The sequence below is a fragment of the Rattus norvegicus genome, chromosome 3, assembly GCF_036323735.1.
Source record: "Rattus norvegicus strain BN/NHsdMcwi chromosome 3, GRCr8, whole genome shotgun sequence".
NCBI lineage: Eukaryota > Metazoa > Chordata > Mammalia > Rodentia > Muridae > Rattus > Rattus norvegicus.
This window is the reverse complement of record NC_086021.1, coordinates 22915706-22935868: the sequence shown is the minus strand read 5'-3', so window position 1 is coordinate 22935868 and position 20163 is coordinate 22915706. Positions and strand designations below refer to the sequence as shown.

Genomic DNA, 20163 nt, shown 5'->3' with positions numbered 1-20163 from the left:
ATTATCTCTTTTGTTCTGTGGTCCCTAGAACTTGATGGGTTTGACTTGGAAGATGCCTTGGATGATCAGAACGATCTAAATGGCCCCAAAAAGCCAAGTACAGGAGAAGGAGGAGGTAAGTTCTAGATGTTCAACATCACAGGCCAGTGCTATAGTTCCTGGTATGGTTTGTCTTATACCTGCAATGGCGTTCTGACACGTCCAGAGTACTGTAGATTTGGGTCAGATCTGGGCCACGTTGAGTTGCAGGAGAACCCCACAACAGTAGTACTGATATATTTTGGTCGGGATTCTCCGAATTATTGGGAATCTCAATAACTATTGTCTTTGTGTGTCATATCTACCTCTGTTAAATATCTATATATTTAATTTTTTTTAAAAAATCAGTATTGTTCGTATAAAATGATAATACTAAACCAATACATATTAACATAAATAGCACATTATATGAGTCTGTGTGTCAAGAGAAAAACAATTTGTCAGAGAGTGGCATTATTTTATACTTCTTAGAAATTTCTAGAATATCAATCTTGCTAGGAGATACCTGGATTCTCATATTGAGATATGCAGCTTGAAAGCTGTCCTCTGACCTACACACACACACACACACACACACACACACACACTTAAATACAATTAAATTCAAAAGGGTTTAAAACAGACATATAAATGAATAATACATTTTAAAAAGTGTTTACCTTTCCTCACTTAGTTCTCCTTTCATTACTTTTCTGGTTGCCCTGACCAAGTACCTAGCAAGCGAAGAGAAGAGGAAGGATTCTTTCATCTTATCATTTTAGAAGCGATGAGACCCCGATATGACTCTGCTGCTAGAGTTGTATCCGCACATAGGAAGCAGAGAGACAGAGACAGGAAGTAGGATAGTAAAACCCAGATGTCACCTTCCAGTGATGTATTTCCAAAAGCAGGCCTCAAGAGTCCCAGCACATGAGCCTATAGGGGCATTTCACATTTGAACTACGACACCCGTTCAATGGACTTGTGCCCATTTGTAGTTTTCCAGCATTGCAGGTTAGGCTTTGGAAAACCTTATTCTCTTATGGTTTATAAAAGTTCAGTGTAATGCTGCGTGCTATAATAAAAAAAAAATCTAACTTGCTGCTAACACCACCCATACCACTGGAAAAGACTCACAGTAGCTTACAAAGGCTTCACCCGAAATCTTGTCGACAAGCACCATCAGTGGCTGTCCTGGACTGACGGATTCATTTCATTCAGTTTTAAGAAATGCTTCCCAAGTCATCCAGTTGGTACGACATTCATTCTGCCTGGCAAAAGTGGTCTCATGACACAAAGCAGACAAAGCCAAGTAAGAGAAGGAACAGTGACGCCAGGGGCTTATCAAGTCACCCCTCTGTCCTCTGGAATAGAGCGGGACGTCTTTAAGCACACTTTGCACACAGAGCATAGGACATTCAGGAAGATGTGTACTTAATCACTGAACTATGGTTAATAATGATTCTGCTTCTTGTATTAGTCATCTGTGATTGTTTTGCAGATCGTGAGAAAGTTAAGACTTATTTTTGCAGAAAGACATTAATCTCCTTGGTTCAGTTAAGAAGCAGAGTCTTCTATAGAGTCAGAGCCTCAGAGAGCTGCCATCGAGGCAGGGGGATGGCGTCTCATCTGAACTTAATTATAGGATTGTATTTCTTCTCTCTGTGGTCACACAAACACTCAAGATGATTGGCCGTTCTACAGAACATATACATCGGCAGTGAGCTGTCTGAGGGGCCGGTTGAAATTTTGCCTACCCCCTTTCTTCCTTATTCATTTCCCTCAACCTCCTTCCCTTCCCCCTCCTTCTCCCCCTCCCCATCGATCCTTAGTATGAGCACAAGGTGTGGTTCTGAGACCTTACATCTGCTGTGCCACTGAACCACACTCTCAGTTCCATGAAGAACACTCACGTGTCATGGACAACTTTGACTAATCCAAATGTTTGCTGCTGAGATTTTTTCTTTTGGCCACTGAAGTGTGTGGTTTTTCTGTAGGTTGATCAGACAAGGATCTCGAAGATATCTTGGGAGGCGGGGAATACAAACCTGACAAGAATAAAGGTAGGAATGTTGCTTTGTTTGGCAACACATGGATTTTCCTTAAAATGCTAACCATCCGGCCACCAGGTAAACATGTCACTCTCAGCCTCTGGCAAATCAGGCTTTGACATGTGCACCTGTCATGTGCAGTAGGCTCTCATTCTTGTGGGTGGGGGCTCATTTGTGAGCCATCCTGGGATGCTACCCATTTGCTCTGTTGCTCTTTAAGCCTGAGCTGGTGTCCCCACTACCTAGGTGCACCTCATAAGCCAGTTTTCCATGCAGTGCGAGGGTTCAAACTTAACATGGCACACATTTTAAAGAAGCCCCTAGCAAATCAGATGTTTACAAAATTCCTTTGGATTCCATTTCCCCTTCCCAGGAAGATTCACACTTCCCTCCTATTGGATTCCAGGAAGTGGAAAATCTCCTTGGGGTGTATCCTGTGAGCAAAGAAACTATTTTCAATTAAAAAGACAAAAAGTTGGGGGAGGGGAAGGAGAGGGAATGGGTGCTGATGGACAGGAAGGCGGGAAGGGGAATAACATCTGAAATTTAAGTTAAGAAATATATCTAATAAAAAATTCAAAGAAAGAAAAATTAATACAAAAAGCAATTTATAAGAAAAATTATCTAATGAAAAATTAAAAAAAAAAAGAAAGCCAAAAAGTCCCACATCGTTCCTTGGTGGGTCTGAGCCCCAGGTCCTGTTTATCAGCTGATAGAATCCATTCTTACCTTAAAGATCATGGGAGCTTTGCTACTTTGCAACAGAATTTCAAGGTAGCCATCCCTGAGGTTTAACTGTGTTTAAATGTGTAGGAAAATTAAACCACAGGATCAGACTGTCTAGAGGTTTCAATCCAGACTGACACACAAAACAACACACAAATCAAAAACAACCAACTGAAAAAAAAAAGCCCTTAATATTAAAAAAATAATGTAGCACTGGTTCAGGAAAACTACGGAATCTTCATCCAGCCTCGCCCAAGGAGCCTCCATTGTAGAACCATAGAGCTGGTTGTTCTAAATCGGAAGTTGTTATCTGTGAAATAAAGTCACCTATTGAAGTTATATCTGTGAAATAAAGTTACCTATTGACATTTTGGAAATTATGTTAGATCTCATTGTGTGTGTGTGCGCGTCTGTGTGTGTGTGTGTGTGTGTGTGTGTGTGTATGTGTGTGTGTGTGTGTCTGTGTCTGTGTGTCTGTGTGTGTGTCTGTGTCTTTGTGTGTGTCTGTTTGTGTCTATGTCTGTGTGTGTCTGTGTGTGTGTCTGTGTGTGTCTATGTCTGTGTGTGTGCCTATGTGTGTGTGTGTATGTCTGTGTGTCTGTGTGTGCGTGCCTGTGTGTGTATCTATGTGTATGTGTGCCTGTGTGTGCATGTGTGCCTTTGTCTCTGTGTGTGTGTGTGTGTGTGTGTGTGAAATTTTATCACATGTTTAGATTTCAATAGCCCTTAACACAACCAGGGAGAGATTATCATAAAATCTCTTCTGCATGCTTCCCCTTGAACAGTCATGTCCCTCCCAAGCCTCATGTTTGCAGTTTCCACAGCTGTTCATGACTGAAACCTTTCTTCACACATCTGTCAGATGGGATCTTAAGCTTGGATGGGGTGAGATGTCTGAGTCTTGTGTGGTGAAGTACGTTCCTGTTGGAACCCATAGGTGTCATATGCCACAGTTGTGACCTTTCAAATAATCACTTTTGACAAGATGTTGGAATGTTGTGGTGTTTGAAACCCTTTGTTTATTATTCATGTTATGATGGAGAAATTGTAGCAGGGTCCGCAGAATTCAAGCTTTGAGTCCATCAAGACCCCTCTTTCCGAGTCCAGGCTGAAGTTGAGCATTTGCTTCGTTCTTGCAAGCACTATGCCTTGCATATGGGAACAGTGTTCTGTTGCTTAAAATACCCCGCAGTCATGTTTGTCCCCAGAAAGACATTTCCAGATGGTGTCATCTCAAGGAAAAAGCTGTAAAAGCCTCTAAGTTAAAATTCCAGGGGTCAGGAGGACACGGAGCATTTAAAGGGTGACAATTGGTATTTCCAGACAGGGAGAGAAGGGCAGTGGTTACCTCTGTAAGTGTGCATGGGAACGAAAGCCTGAGTGACAGGCCGGGGGCTTCAATTCATTAAATGTACTGGTTTTAGAAAGGAAGAGGTGTCTGGAAATTCTTTAATTGGGCTCACGTTGGAGCTCATCTTGTAAAGAATAATTAATTGTTGGCTACAGTTACTCCCTCCTTCACCCATCACTGTAGGTGTCAGAAAAGAAGATCAAAGGGGACACGGGAACACGGGTGACATTCACAGACACCATCCCTTCCACCAAAAACCAAGCTCATGATGGGGAGCGAAGGGGAAGCATCATATAATTTCCATACATTATAAACTCAATTAGCAAACTTCCTCGACTCCAGTCTTTACAACGTAGCTTCAGTCATTCTGGTGTGGATTTGTCAAGTAATATGTTATCCGTTGTGTATTTTTTCCTCAAGACAACATTGTTGACACACTGCGAGTGTGTACCTGAGTCCTCGAGCATTTCTTGAAGTGAGTGGCTTGCAAACCCTCCATTCTTCCTCCTCCTTTGACCTTTCAGGATTCACACTGTTGCCCTTTTTTGCAAGTGGTCTTCTTTTCGTAGTGTGGATGAGAGAAGGTCCAAAGAGGTTTCGTTGGAGTCGTTTCCACAATATTTCTGGCTTTAATGTGGGGAAATACTGTTCTATGGTGAGGAGACACATCAGACACCCACAGTCGCTCCAACAGATCAGGGAGTGCAACATGAGCATAGGGAAGTTGTTGAGCTGCTCTTCATGTATAACGTTGGATGTTTGGATGTAGATAACAGCGCATTACCTACAGAGTAGTCTCAGTTTTGTGGTAGGAAATGGATGAACATGGCTGTGAGAGATTTTGCAACTGCAGGAATACTATATTCCCTGGTCGTTAGCCCAGATAGTACATTTTGGAGTAATTTTTCTGTTTGCTCTTATTTAGCAATTATAAGTTTTTTTGCAGCAATATTTTCCTCCTTTTATTACTTTTTTTTAGTAATTACAAGCTTTTTATAGCAATATTTTCCCCCTTTTTATTACTTTTTTTCTGTTCTTATTACTTTTTTTTTTTCAGCAGAGTTTTTTTTTACAGCCCCAGGTTGCCTGGATGTTGCGAGCTTTCTGACTTAGCTCTCTAGGTTCAAGGGTGGCGCCACCTGGCGTAGCTTTATTTATTGACTTTAAAAACACCGTACCTCTCTTGCTATTGCAATAAAAGCACATTTTAAAAATATTTAAAAGCCCTTGCTGTTTCTTGCTGGAAGCCTGGGACACTCACAGAGTCCCCAGCAGTTGTCAACATAATCACTCCACCATCCCATGATTCTCTGTGTCCTTGACAACCAGATGTGTCAGGCACTCGATGGGAGCCACAAGCTAGGTGGCCATCAGAGAGGGGCAGACTCCTGCCTCATGTCCCTGCCTCTCCCAGCAAGTGGCTCCACAGGACTGGAGGCTGACGTGTGTGTGTGTGTGTGTGTGTGTGTGTGTTTGTGTGTGTGTGTGTGTGTGTGCATTGTTGTCTTTGTTTCTGAACTGCTGAAAGTCTGACACTTCTGTTAACAGCAGAGCTTATTCATAATTTATCAACCCATTGTCTTTCCCTATAAGAATAATAAATAATAATTAATGGTAATATTAATAAAGGAAAGATGTTTATTTACCTCCAAGTTCTGGGAGCCGGGTGACCAAGATGGGTGGCTATATCTGGTGAAGGACTCACGTTGCACCCTAACATGGCAGAAAGACAAAAGGGCAAATGGGCACAGATCCAAAGGACAACACAGCCTGCTCTTGTGGCACCGAACGGAAGCATCACGCTTTTTACCGCAAGTTTCCGTGGGGACAAGATTTATTCAAACCACTGAGCACAACTTCCTCACTGAAGTAATTCCTCTTATTCTATGGGGTCCATCCAAGTAAAGGTGGTTGCTATAGCAACAAGGTCCCTGTAACCTCAATCAGGCAAAGCATCATAGTTTTGTAATCTTTGCATTCAATCAGAACAGGGCATTTGTCCTGGTCACAGTTTCATGTCTTTGAATATATGTGTTTTTAGAAAGTCGGTATATATCGTGATCTCATGTTCATGCCCTTGTCCCAGTTTCTCCTCACTGTTTTATAATAATTTATATCACCGAGCCCTTTTCCATATATCACCAAACATTTTACGTTGCTATTTGTCAGTGGATGGACTGCCAGACCGAAGGCTGTCATGAAAGAACTGTGCTGCTGTGAACATCTGTATATGGGCGTATAGAAGATTTCACACAGGCATAGTTTTTAACTGTCTTGAGTATATGTGGGCATTGGCATCCGCTCAGCATCTGCTAGGGTCTCTGTGCTGGGTCCAGACATGGCTCCGTTTCACTTGTGGGTGCCCCTTCAATACCCGAACTATATATTATATATTGTCTCTTTACTAATCTCGCTGCACTTGCCCAAAATTCTCCTCCTGAGAGTTAACCAGAGAACAAAGTCTCTGCTGGGATTTTCAGAGACTTCCTTTGTCTCTGCAATGAATCTGAGTCTTCACCTTAGCCTCAGGCAGACTCTTCAGACGGGGGCAAAAAGCAGCCACATTCTTCACCAAAACACCACAAAAACAATCTCCAGGCCACACACTGAAATTATTCTCCCCTGAAGCCCCCTGGGCCAGGTCTATGCAGTTAAAATCACTCATAGCCACAAAGTCTTCCTGCCAGGATAGCTCATTGGGCCCCACTCAAACCATTTCGTGGCTTTCCAAATCCAAAGTCCCAAAATTCACGTTCTTCCAAACAAAAGTACGGTCAGGATTATCAGTAATACCCAGGCCTTGGTATCAACTTCTGACTTACTTAGGGTTTTACTGCTGCGGACAGACAGTGTGACCGAGGCAGCTCTCACAGGGACAACATGTGACTGGGGCTGGCTTACATGGACAGAAGTTACCTGAGTGCCCCTGAGGGCTTCAACTGATAATAAAGAGTTGCCATAGCCAATGGCTGAGCAGAAAGACAGAAAGACAGTTCATGGGGTTGGGAGAGAGGAGAGGATGAAGAGAGTCACCATGATCCAGGGTTAGAAGGATCAGATTTAAGAGCTACAGGAGAGAAAGCAGCCTATGATGTAGGTAGAAGGGAATAGGACCCTATTGGGGGAGTGGGGTGTTTCCCAGAAGGTAACAGGGCAGCAAAGATAAAACATAGATTTAAAGGTGTGAAACCTGGGATGCTGGGTGGAAGGGAGATGTATGGTAGCTGTCAGGAGAATTAGAAATGTGTCTTTCATTCTAAAAACCAGAGAACTCTTGGGCAGGTGCCATGACTGTACTAAGGAGCCAAAGTTGTTCAATTAATTCACTGCTTCAGTCTGGTACATTGAGGTCCCAACTGAGTGTCGCATTATCCTGCAAAGCAGGATAAAAGTTTCTAGTTCTCACCAGCTGCTATTTCTCTAGCAATAGCACATCTTGGATCAAAGTGACCCAAACCTCCTTGGAGACTGAGAAATCTGTCAGCAGTCCAACTCTTAGACGTGTTAGAGGTGCTGCTGTCTAATTAAGCTATAAACAAAGTTACTTTCTCATGAGAAAATGACCATGAAGTCCACGTCCTCAGGTTCGCAGCCTATTTGGGAGACAGAGCACCAGGATCCTCTGCTTGAGGAAGTTGCCTCCTCTGTATCTCAGTGTGCTGAGAGTGACCGAACCATCCTAGAGTGCCCTGCAGCAGGGAAGCTAGGAGCAGTCGCCTCATGACATTTCTCTAAATTAAAGAAAAATAGTGTCAATCCTAATCCCTAGAGAATGGCTAAGCAGACAGAGGGACCTGTGGCCCTGAATAGCCAGAGAAATCCTGCCCTCTGTGGATTGGCTGCCTACCTTTGGGCTATCATAGGCAAGGGAAAACTCTCAATATTTGCACCAGATCCAGTCTTTTCCAATAGTTTGGCCTGTGCCCTAATTAACTTAAAAACACTTAATAATTTTAGTATTAATAATTTATTCCACATTTCAGCTACATAATTCAGTCTGTGCCTAAAATGGGAAAAATGAAAGGAAGTAAATTCTTAGTAATCTCAGATGTAAGAGTCAGGGACTTTAGAGAATTATACAGCCTTTGTTGGATAACTAAACCTTCAAGAAGTTCCTCTTAAACCTTGAGTGTAACCAAGGAAGACTGAGCCAGAAAGCAACATTCTGGTTCACTTCTTTACTAGACTCAAGGACAATCATATACATACACACATCAATCACAGACATTTTCTTCTGTCCTCTCCTGCTTACATGGAAAGCAATGGAGCCAGAAACTCAGATGATAAACTTCAGTCCAAACACAAGAAGCCAATTAAAATAACAACAACAATAAAGAAACCTGGTTTGATGGCACACACTTTTATTGCAGGACAGAGTCTCCATATCCTCCCTACCCAGCTAGCCGGGCTGGGTATTAAGACAGATTAATATTCCTAGTCAAATGAAAACTCCCATTTTATAAAAACTGGTGGATGGCACCTGAAGAGTAAACCCCAAGGTTGTCCTCTGCCCTGCACACATGCAAGCTCACATATGCAGAGCCACAGGACCACACGAGCCTGTAAAAGATTTTTCATGAGCCAGGAAGATAGCTCAATGGGTAAAGGTTCTTGTGTGGCCAAGCCTGACATAATCAGTTCACTACCTGGGACCTACCCAGAAACCTGACTCCTACCAGATGGCCCTGACCTCCATGCTTTGAGGTTTGGTCTGTTGCTCTGTATTGTAATGCTAACTGCAGGCCTCCATGGCCTGATTGTCCCAGAGACAAGAGAGTCCACATGTAGACCCAAGTGATACTATGGAAACTTGTGTCCCCAAATTATTTCTGATAAGTGAATAAGGATTCCAACAGTCAACAGCTGGGCACAGGCAGGGTTTAGCATCCCAGGACTTCAGGCATCCAAGAAGAACCATGAGTAATAAAGAAAGTGAAGGGAGGAGGAAGCCACCATGGGTCAGGTGGGTTGGCTAATTGGAGTTAAGAGCAGCCCAGATGGAACACAACAAATTATATAGTGGGATTATTATCAGGGAAACAGACATAACAGCCAGAGGGTCCATGGCTGCCCACCTCCTGTGCTGGTTAAGGCTTAATGTAAATATGAAGCTTGTGTGTGTCTTTTATCTGGGAACTAAGTGGTCAGAGGCAGGGGAGGAAACCTGGGTTGGGATTAAATAATTTCTACCACATCTACACTCACAATTCCTCCCCCTCTACACACACAGACACACAGACACACACAAATAAATGTAATTTTAAAAAGGGGGATAAGGAACTTGTCATCAACCATGGAGATCCAAGTTCTATTACTAAAACCCATGTGGTAGGAGGATGACCTCCTCACTCATTGTCCTCTGTCCTCCATATATGCACACTAACACATATATGCATATGCACACAGAATATGATAATGTATCAATTAATGGATAATAAATTAATTAAAGTTTTTTCAAATCATCTGTTCTTGCCCCCCGCTCACTTCTGTCTTTGGTTTACACAGCTCACTTCCCCACATCTGCCTCTCCTTCTCGCATGCCTTTCATGCTGCATGTGTGTTTCTCCTCTCTTAGTGTCCATGTTTAAATCTATATTCACTTATTTATAAACTACAGATCTGGTGGCTAGACACATGGTTTCCTGGTTAAAAGAACTTGCTGTGTGATCATAAGGCTTGGAGTCCAAATCCCATCATCCTGCAAACACCAGCCACTACATCTGCCAGGAATCAGACAACATCCTCTTGGGCAGAAATAATGAAATACTACCAGTAATTTGGAGGAGCACACACTTACAAATATATGGCAAAAATGCAAAATTTGTCCTTTTAAAATGTAGCTCACAAGAGTGTTAGGACCTGGGTTATGAATCAAAGGGAAGTAAGAATTCTGGTTCCTTTTATACCATGTGAGCCAACCAAGTATTGTTATCTCTGTAAACCTGTTCCTTTGTCTGTACGCCATATTAAAATACTGCTTTGGGATATTAAATGGGAAACCACTTAGCAAAGAGTTCTGGAGCATAATGCATACTATGGAATTCACCAATTATTATTAAGTTTTGGAACAAATGTTAAAAAACAAGTAGGGTTTCATGTTCATTTTTAAGTGTCAGACACAAGGCTTATAATCCTATGATATAAGGTTGAGACTAAAAGGAATTACAAAACATTATTTGCAAAGGACAAATGCTAAGTAAAAATATGCTCCAGTTGAGAACCAAAATACAACATTGTAGGAAAGCTCCTTGTACATAATGGTAGAAAACATCACACTAAAGATAATAAGACACCTCTTTTTCCTGAACACTACAAGAAACAGAATTCCCTGAGATCTTCTAGGGTTTTCCTGTCTGCATAAAGGAAGCCCCAGTAAATTCTCTCTTCACCACAATCGTATATCCAGTAGAACATCAAGCAAAACCTAGGAAAGGCATCTGTAGCTTTCCCATTCTCAGCAATTCATTTTTATTTCATTCTAGACTTACTGATAAACTACTTAGAAAGGCAATCAAATTTTGGTAGGCAGCAAATTTTCACTCAAAAAATAAGTAAAAATGAATTCTATTTTATCTTTTGACAACAATGAAAAGTGTCAGAGAACAAGAAACGGAAACACACCTTTAATCCCAGCACTCTAGAGACAGAGGTAGGTAGGCAGATCACTTGACTTTGAAACCAGGCTGATCTATAGGCTACTCAGGAAAAGTTTGTGCATCACTGAAAAAAATCCAGCCTCCAACAAAAGGAGAGAGAGAGAGAGAGAGAGAGAGAGAGAGAGAGAGAGAGAGAGAGAGAGAGAGGGAGAGGAAGAACCGATTTTATTAAAAAGTTTGGATTATCTGTTTATGTTTCTTTGCTTGGGGACTGGAGTGTGGAGGGTTTTCTAGCAAAATAAAGCAAGCAGAATTTACTTATGAAGCCTGCAGGCTCATTTCCCACAGCAGTACTATCCACCCCACTGCTAAACTCTGCAGAGCATCGATGGAGTGGGTATGAAACTCCTCTAGTTTTCTTTCAACCTGTAAACTGCAGGCCAGTAGCATCCTCAACGCTGCCTCCCAAAGTGGCATCTCCATCTTATATCATCTCATCCCATGTGGTTGGGGGAATGAGAAGGATATGCAGGCTCTGATGCTGTTTCCACTGTGTTTACTTTCCAAATGTTTTTATATCCTTTCTGTTTTCATGTTCCCCTTATAACAAAAGCCTCTGTGGCACTATTTCTATGTAATTGTCTCTAGCTGTGACCATGAGCTACACGAGTACATGGTGTCCAGACTCTGCTGACTTTAATAGATACCAGAGAACATTCGAGATCCACACCCCAGACCCCTCTGCCTTTATCTTGCTAGTTTCGACCCCACCTCAGTAGTGCATCGTGAGAGGATTCTCAGAGAGGTGTGTGGACAGTCTAGTTTCTGATGAACAAGCTCTGTCTACATCACTTCCTCAATGACAACCCCTCAAACCCTAGGATATGCATCCCAGTAATGTGAGACAGCCAGTATGAAGCCCCTGACTTTTGCTTAGGGCAAACATTTAAGCAGGGCATACCCTGATCTCAGGTGCAGGGAAGTTTGTCTGCCTGACAGGTGGCTTACGGAGGTGAGTAATCCCTACTTAAAGGTGGACTTGTCACAAGAAAGAGACCAGAGCTGAGTCTTACATTCTTAGAACTTCATATCTTATCAATTACACTTCTGGGCTGCGTGCTTTCAGTCGCCACATATTCAAGTGACCAGTTTTGTCTGTTTATTTGTTTGTTTGTTTCCAGTAATGGACCGAGAGAGGTAGCAGTTCTACTGTGTTCTGTGTTTCAGACATATTAATGGATGGTTGCCTTTCTGTCTCTACTTCTGCAGTTAGACCATCAGGCTGGCTTAGTAAATTGGAATCCTCATTTTGTAGTTCAAAAGTGATTTTTTCCCACTTCTAATTGTAGCATCAGCATCTCAGTACAAGTTTAGTTTATACATAGTCTAGGCTTTCTTAACAGAAAACATATTGATACCCTCAGCTTTACAACTGAGACATAAAGCTTGGCTAATTTTCAGTTCCTGTTGTTGAGGCCATTGTATCTGGGGAACATCATGTGATTAGTAATTGCACGTCAACTTGGTCAGGCATGGGATGCCCAGGAGATGACTAAATAGTATGTCTTACCATATCTGGAAGAGTGTTCTAAAGAGCTTAGCATCCACACTGGTGGACTAAAGGACATAACTGCTCCTCTGTGTGTGTGTGTGTGTGTGTGTGTGTGTGTGTGTGTGTGTGTGTGTGTATGTGTATGTATGTATCTGGCCAGTTGCTGGCTGAATAGAAAGAGGAATACAGGTGAAGTTTGGTTCCTAGCTTGATTTGGGGGATTGATCTGTCAGTAACATTTTTAATTCTCAGGCTGTCAGGCTGACTAGATCTCAACTGTGAGCTCTACTGTTTTGAGATTTCTTTCAAACATAACACTGGCTTTACAAGTAGACACACAGAGAGAGCCACATGTAAGTCAAGGGCTGGAATACAGACTGAGAAAACTGTTCCTAGGCAGTTTTGTAGCTTGAGTGTGAAATACACTATTGAAAAAAAACATTGTGCATCATATGACTGTGTATACAGAACACACATACAGAGAGAGACATATACAATTGGTTCTATTTCTTTCATTTCTTTGAAGAACTCTGACTAATACTTAGTACTTGAAATCTGAAATTCATAGTTTTCTTTATGGATCTGTAAGTCAGAGGCTTTGGAAGGCAAGTTACTTGCTGTAGGTCATTCTTCAAAGGAAGGCAAAGATAAACATGAAGGAAAGGAGAACGTCATGGAGGATGTTAACACTGGGCTTGCATAGTTCCATTGGCATGACTCATGTCTTTCAAAACACACAGTCTTTACTTCCTGATTTCTACACATGTCTAAATGTTTTCAAAGGGAGTTCTAAGAACTCCATCTGTGCCTGGTAGTGAACTAGACAAGGCTCACACCATTCACTGTAGCAAACAGAAGTCACTGAAACCTGGAGATTAGATTTAAAGGATGTGCACTGTCATCCACACAGTCCACAGAGTCCTGTGAAGTTTCTATGTTGCTGGCTATTGGATGTTTGCTATCCTTCAACACCATCAGTCACTATCCTTGGTTCTTGTTTTGAGCCTGAACCTCATTGAGGACCTCTTAGAACGGCAGTCTGAGTAGATCTCTGGTCATAGAGGATAGCAAGAAAGATGAGAACCATGAAGGTAACCTAAAACTCACGAAGGACTGAAGCCTTTGAGGATACACTAGATGTGCACATGTCTTAACGTCTCCAGCCTTAGTAGCACCAGTATCCTGCAGAGGAGCTCAATGATCTGAAAATGTACATGACTTGAGACTTGAAGAACCATTGGTGGAGACCGAGGAGTTCCAAGTGCAGATGATGTCCTATGCAGCAGGATGAGCCAGCAGGTCAGGGGGAGTGTGGGATGCCACCAGCATGCCCAGAGACTTGCATTTTGTTTTTAGAGTGGGGACACAATGATGATGCTTCTCTGCTGCCTTTCAGATGACAGGCAACATGACACTTGCTCAATCACAAGCGAGTGCTTGTCACAAGGATTCTGGACGGTATTTTCTTCTCCTCTGGAAGATACAAGGAAACTCTACCATTCAGCCCCTCCAAGGCTTCAATCATCTGCATGGAAGGCACAGCCAGAAGAGAGACAGTGTCAGTGCATCCACTGCTCCACCACAGTCTGCTTTCTCATTAGGAAAACAAAAGACCTCCCAGGAATTCTGAGACCTGCAAAGAAGGAGATAGAAACAGCTTTCGAATGACTCAAAAGAATTTTTAAAAAAATCTATTGAGTGAGTTCTCATTTGAAGTTCATAGAACACTCACTTCCTAGTTTGAAAATTGGTATTTGAGGAGCAAATTAAACATCCAAACTTTGTAAAATCTTCTTAAAAATGTATCTTAAGGAAACCAAATAGGTCCAAAAGATGACTGTTCTACTGTATAGAAGACTGGGATATTAAGAATATGGAAAGCAATACAGAATCAGAAAAGCCCACATTCTGTAATTCCTATTAAATTTAGCAATTTAGTTACTATGTTGAATTCTAATTAAAATGTTTAGCTGTTGGGACCTAAGAAAGACATGTAGGACCAAAAGTAACCCTGCAGAGATTGCTTTCTTGTGGCTGATGTGGAAAGAGGGGCTAAGGGTTCAGTGAAAGTTCAGACTGGACCAACAAGCTCAACAGGTAAAGAAACTTGCTACCAAGTTTGGTGACTTGAGTGTGATCTCTGGAATCAGGTCCAAAGGACAGAACTCCTCCCAAAAGTTATCCACTGATGCCACACAGTGCACAAATGCACACACACACACACACACACACACACACACACACACACACACACCCCACAGACACAGAAGGGGGGGCGTAAATAAACATAATATATTTTGCAAAGGCTTAAATGTCACAGTGCCTAAGAATGAATCTTAGCATCCAGTCAGTGTTGCAGAACAGAAGGCAGAAGCAGGCCAAGTCTTCAGCAAGCTAGCAAGTTTCTAAGAATGTGGATCCTGAGGCAAAACAAGGTTTGGAACCAGGGTGTGTCCAAACAGATGGACCATAAAAGGATTTTTTGAGAACTTGATGCAGACATTTGCACTTGCACCAGAATTATTGTTAATGTTGGCATTCATTCTACACTCCACTGAGCCAAGCTTCCTGGGCAAGCCATCCCCAAATAGGACTTGGAAGTGCCATTTCCACATCTAGCTACTAGGATAATGAGTCCCACCTCTAAATCCCCTGCCTGTGAGTTCAGAGCATTCCAGGGGTATCTGAAAAGATCTTCCCAGTACAGGCCCAATACCTCTGAGACAGTCTCATGCTCTTCCAACCCCAGCTTTAGTCTCCTTGATGGTGACCTGGGCCCTTGAAAACAAAAGAAGTAAAAAGTTCTTAAGAAGCCGTGGCTTTTTGTTTAGCTTCTGGTTCTTAGTGGCTTTGATGAAAAGTTGAATTATAGGAAAAACGATTTTGCACATTAATTTGGGATCATAGAATTCACATCCAACAAACTGGCGAGACTGGGCTCAGAGCTGGAGAGGGGAGACTCAGTTGGAACTTGAGAACTGTTCAAAGCTACATCCCATTTCCCTTTGCAACTGCAAGAGTGGGAGAGACCGAAATCTGAGTTGCGCTGATTTGTGCTATAGTAGGCTTGGTAATGAGAATGCACAGTGCCTCCCTTTGTTGCCTCAAACTTCAGGCTCTCCTGTCTCAGTTCCCCAAGCATCAGGAAGGTAGGTGTGTGCTGCCACAGCGCTAGCAGGAACAGGAAGATTTCTGTGTTCTGTTACCTTCTTCATGGGCTGAGGCTGAGCCTGGAGTCTCCATGTCAGTAGCATCTTTCAAGGCTGTTCCTCTGCAGCTCTGAAACCTTTTTTTTTTTAAATATAAACCAAGTTTATTTTGCCTTTTAAGTAGTGTTCAAATAGCACTACAGGTAGGTAAACAATGTGAATTAGTATACGTCATCTCAAAAGCCAGAGTTTTGTTATCGTTGTTGTCATTTTTTAAGGAGTTGTGAAAATGATGGAGCCTATTCTAACAAGATAAATATTTTTAACCATTTCACTTTGAGTTAATGAAGGCTCACAAATAAGCAACACTCCTCATGGAGGAAAACAGAAAGCTGTTCTCGACAAGGGACAACTCACACACACAAGCAAAGAGAACTGTGTAAAAATAACTAACTGTTCCCATATTAAACTTTGACCACTGGGGAGATGCCTGGGGAGGTTCACTGTCAGATTATTCAAGCACTTGGGCACCCTCTAGAGGAATAACTTGAAAACCTTCAAAACTTCATTTGGAGAGGTTCACTGTCAGAATATTTAAGCACTTGGGCACCCTATAGAGGAACAACTTGAAAACCTTCAAAACTTCATTTGGAAATAAGAAAAATCTGATTTTATGTAAGCTATGAAATTTTAAGCTCAGAGGTACCACTTGGACATTTTTATTTGGAAACCTCTTCAGAAATATCTTGCTCTAAAGCACCCATGAAATGGGCGCAGCCACTGTCTTTGCTACTGTTCCAGTCCTTTCTGTACAGCAACACAGGGACAATCATCTCCAGTTTCTGAACTGCAGTAAACGGTAAGCACTGCTACAGTGTGGGACAGCTAGCTTTCCTCCTGTTCTTAGGGATAGCATTCTTAACATTTGAATGCCTGTAGCGTCGCTCATCTTTGGCCCTTCTTCCTCCCTCCTTCCTGTCCTTCTATTTGTCTGTGCTGGACAAAGTTCTGCCATTAGACTGTCACCCCATATCTGAGTTTCTTTTCATAGGATTAAATCTCCAAATCTTATAAAGTGACATCCCCTGAGATGACAGCTTGTTTCCATGTCACTTCCTTATGGCTGTTCTTTTGAGAAAGGCTATCAATGCACAGTCCAGACTTAACACAACCTAGAGATCCTCCTGCCTCTGATTCCCAGTCCTCATCGCTATCATCTGAAATGAGATTGAAAGCTCAATTTTCAACTTTTGTCCCCAGTACTGGGAGCTTTCTCTCTTGAAGATGCTCTGATAATTTAGTGGGCCAGCATTGATTTGAATCAGTTTGACTTTGGGTTGATAAAAATTTTCACTGAATGAATGGACTTCATTTCTTCTCTTTGAGAGTCTCAGAGAACCTGGTTCTTATTTTATTCTTCAGGCCCCAAGAGTCCAGAGAGTAGAAATATACCAAAGGTGAAGATTCTAGTAAGAAACGTTGTCCCATAAACTCAGGCCTTAAAGAGAAGGCTAAGGATGACTTAGAAGCAAAGGCAATGTATTTTTATACTCTGTTCATGGGGAGAATAAAAATCAGTAAGATAGATGGAAAGAGGACACTAAAGAAAACAGAGACCTGCCCATGAGACCTTACAGGTATCTGTTGGTTGGGGTTCTCTGTGACCTTGTAGCCCCAACATCATCTCACCTGGATGTTCTACTAACATCATGCCTGGTTGAGTTTACAGTTGTTTAAGATCAGACATATTACCAGTGTCGTAGTCAATGTTCTATTGTTATGAAGAGACACCATGACCATGACAACTCTTACAGAGGAAAATTTTTAATTGGGACTGGCTTAACATTTTCAGGGGTGTAGTCTATTATTGTCATGGAGAGGTGGGAACACAGGAATCCATGGTACTAGAGAGATAGCTGAGACTTCTACATTCCAATCAGCAGGTAGCAGGAAGGGAGCAAAGACATTGGGCCTAGCTTGACCATTGTTAGATTCTCTTTTTGATCACCAAGAAACAAATAGATTTAGGTCTGTGGAGATTTCCAGGCAAATATGGTGGTTAGGCCTTGTAATTCTAACAACCTGGAGACAGAGAATAAGTCATGGTGAAGACCAACTTCAGCCCAGAGTGAGACCCTGTCTCAAAAAAAAAAAAAAAACCACAAAGAAAAACAAAAAAACAAGAGCCTAAAGAAGTGTACCACATCTTGATTACATAACCTTCTGGATACCCTGAGAGATTACTGGGGTCAGGCTAGTTGGACAATAAATCTTAACAGTGAAGAGTACTGATCAATCAATAGGCCTTGACTGTATATAAAGAGAAAGGGAGTGGAGCATAAGTATTCATTTCTCTCTGTGTTCTCAGAGAGGATAATATATAGACAGCTGCTCAACCTGCCATGGTGGACTGTGGCCTCCAATTGTTGGCCAACATACACCCATTCATTAAGTTGATTCTTGGGCATGTGATTTAGTAATGGGGAAGGAACTCATGTGGTAGGACATCTACTAATCCGTGTGACCAGGCAGGCATGTTAAAAATAGGGGAAGGGTCCAGAGGAAGCTTCATAAACAAGAAAATCTCCAAATTGCAGTCTTTAAGTATACTGTATATATAACACCAACATTAACATGTAAAACATATCCTGATTTCAAGGAGAGAAATTCTAGTCATGGTGGCACATGTTTGTAATCCTGGCACTGGGAAGATGAAGCAGGAGGATCTCTGTGAGTTTAGGTCAGCCAGGACTACATTACATAGTCAGTTCAAAGCCACCTCATAGTTTGTCTTAAAAGAATTTTTTTTCAGTGAGATAACAAGTCCAGAATAGAGAAATAGAAAAGTCTAACAATAGAAGTGTTACTGAGGACGCAGACAGATAGGGGGCACTCAAAATCCTGGGACGTGGTGTAAGTTGGAAAACATTTTTATGCCAATAAAACTAGGTGTGCACACACTCTGTGACCGTGAAGGCACTTGCCTGTGTACACTGCATTAGAGGATCTGCCTTCTCAGATCCAAATCCTCCATTTCAAGATGCAAGAAGCAGAGCCACACTGACTGCTGGGTGAGTCTACAGGGTGAGTCCGAAGTCATAAGTGCTGTGGACCCCCCTCAGTCCTGCAACTCTTGAGGGAAGCTGGTACTAATGGTCCAGATTTGGCTCCTCAACACTTGGGTAAATTGCTAGTGAGAGCAGGGTATGTAGTCTCTGGGGCCTGAAAAACATTTGACTGTCATTCTTGGAGTTAATCTACTGTGCATGACTAAAGGAATCTGCACCCAGGAACTACTAGCTGGTAGCTTGGTGACAGTAAACATGTACCCTTTCCCTGGAGATACCCCAGAGTAACCTCAGATTGGTCCCATTTCTAGCTGATAGAATTGGAGGTAGCACTTAGATTGGCTATGAGCTCCCTGCTTCTGATCTTTTGGATTATCAGGGTTTAATGTCTTTCCTACAAAAAAGACAACATAAGAAAAGTACAATTTATTGAGGTTGGAAGCCCACTGTCTGTGGCTGGCATCATTACCATGACATCGTTCTGTGAATAGCATATGAAACTGGGCTCTAGCATTCATGTGGTAATTTGTGCCAAAACAAGTTTGCTGCGTGATCAAGACAAGAGAGATGAAGCAATAGAAAATATTTGGTAATTTAAGAACATACGACTTTAAAGTTTTAAGCTTGGAAATTTGTTATAATCATACAAATATTATTTTAAAATGATTATGTGTTCAAACATGTATGGCTTAATTAAACGATTAATGAAACATATAAATCTAAAGAAAATGAGAAAACTATCATTATAAGAACTGTGCCTGTTTTATCTTTAGTGTGTTAGAGACTCTGGTGATGAACTATATTCTGTATCCCCATTTAACAGGGTGTGGTGACACTGGGTGCTGAGGACCACAATGTATGGATTTTCACCATTGGTTCTAAGCTCTGTGTCAGGATGCTCTCTGTCCACATAAGATTACCAGTCTGGAACTTTTGGTCAAGCTCAGACATGAGCAAAGGCTCAGCCTTGTGAATATTCCTCTGGGTCTGTTGCAGGGTCTTTAAGAATGTGACAGGGGAATGGCTAGTAACTTTTGCCTAGTGAACATCTCAATATGGGTGGCATCTGACCCTTAGTGCAAAAAGTAGGAGGTTAGTCCAATTTTCATAGCTTTTATTGACACATTTATTTTACCCTTCCTGATTTTTGCAGCCTCTATGCACAATCTAATTTTAGATGAACATTTAGGGCCTTTGCCAGATTTAGGGGAAAGTTTGGTCATGAAGGTGAGGGCATTGTCAAATCTCAGCGGTAGAGGCAACCCATATACAGAATTTTTTGTCTTCTGATAACAGCAGAGAGTATGGGTCTCTTGTTCAACAAGAACTGCCATCCATTTGCCTCCTGTTTCTTTTTTCACTTTGTTTCTTCCTGTGTTCTTTCTGTCAAGGTGAGGAGTCCCCTCTCTCTAAAGAGGGCCTATGGACACTGGCATTGGCAAAGGCATGTCAACTGTTTGCAGTATGCATGTCTTTGCCCTTCTCCCAGCAAAATGAATGGGATAAAGCCAGAAGGTCAGCCCTTTGTGTTGAAGTCCATTGGCTGAGAGACTGGGCCTATACCATCCTGGGTAGTTGACCACTGCAACCTAGTATACCTGATTTCATGTTGAACAAAGCTGCTCCATATAAAACCTCTTCATGTCTGTAGG

At 42.0% G+C, this 20163-nt stretch overlaps 1 long non-coding RNA gene across 1 annotated transcript in view; it reads left to right on the top strand.

Annotated features, from left to right (window-relative positions):
* LOC120101881 (uncharacterized) overlaps positions 1-19862 on the top strand; it is a 64036-nt gene extending 44174 nt beyond the window's left edge. The window contains exons 5-7 of the long non-coding RNA XR_010064713.1: positions 29-115; positions 2016-2081; positions 13691-19862. This is a non-coding gene — a long non-coding RNA (uncharacterized LOC120101881). The remainder of the gene's footprint in view (positions 1-28; positions 116-2015; positions 2082-13690) is intronic.
* The last annotated feature ends 301 nt before the right edge of the window (positions 19863-20163 follow it).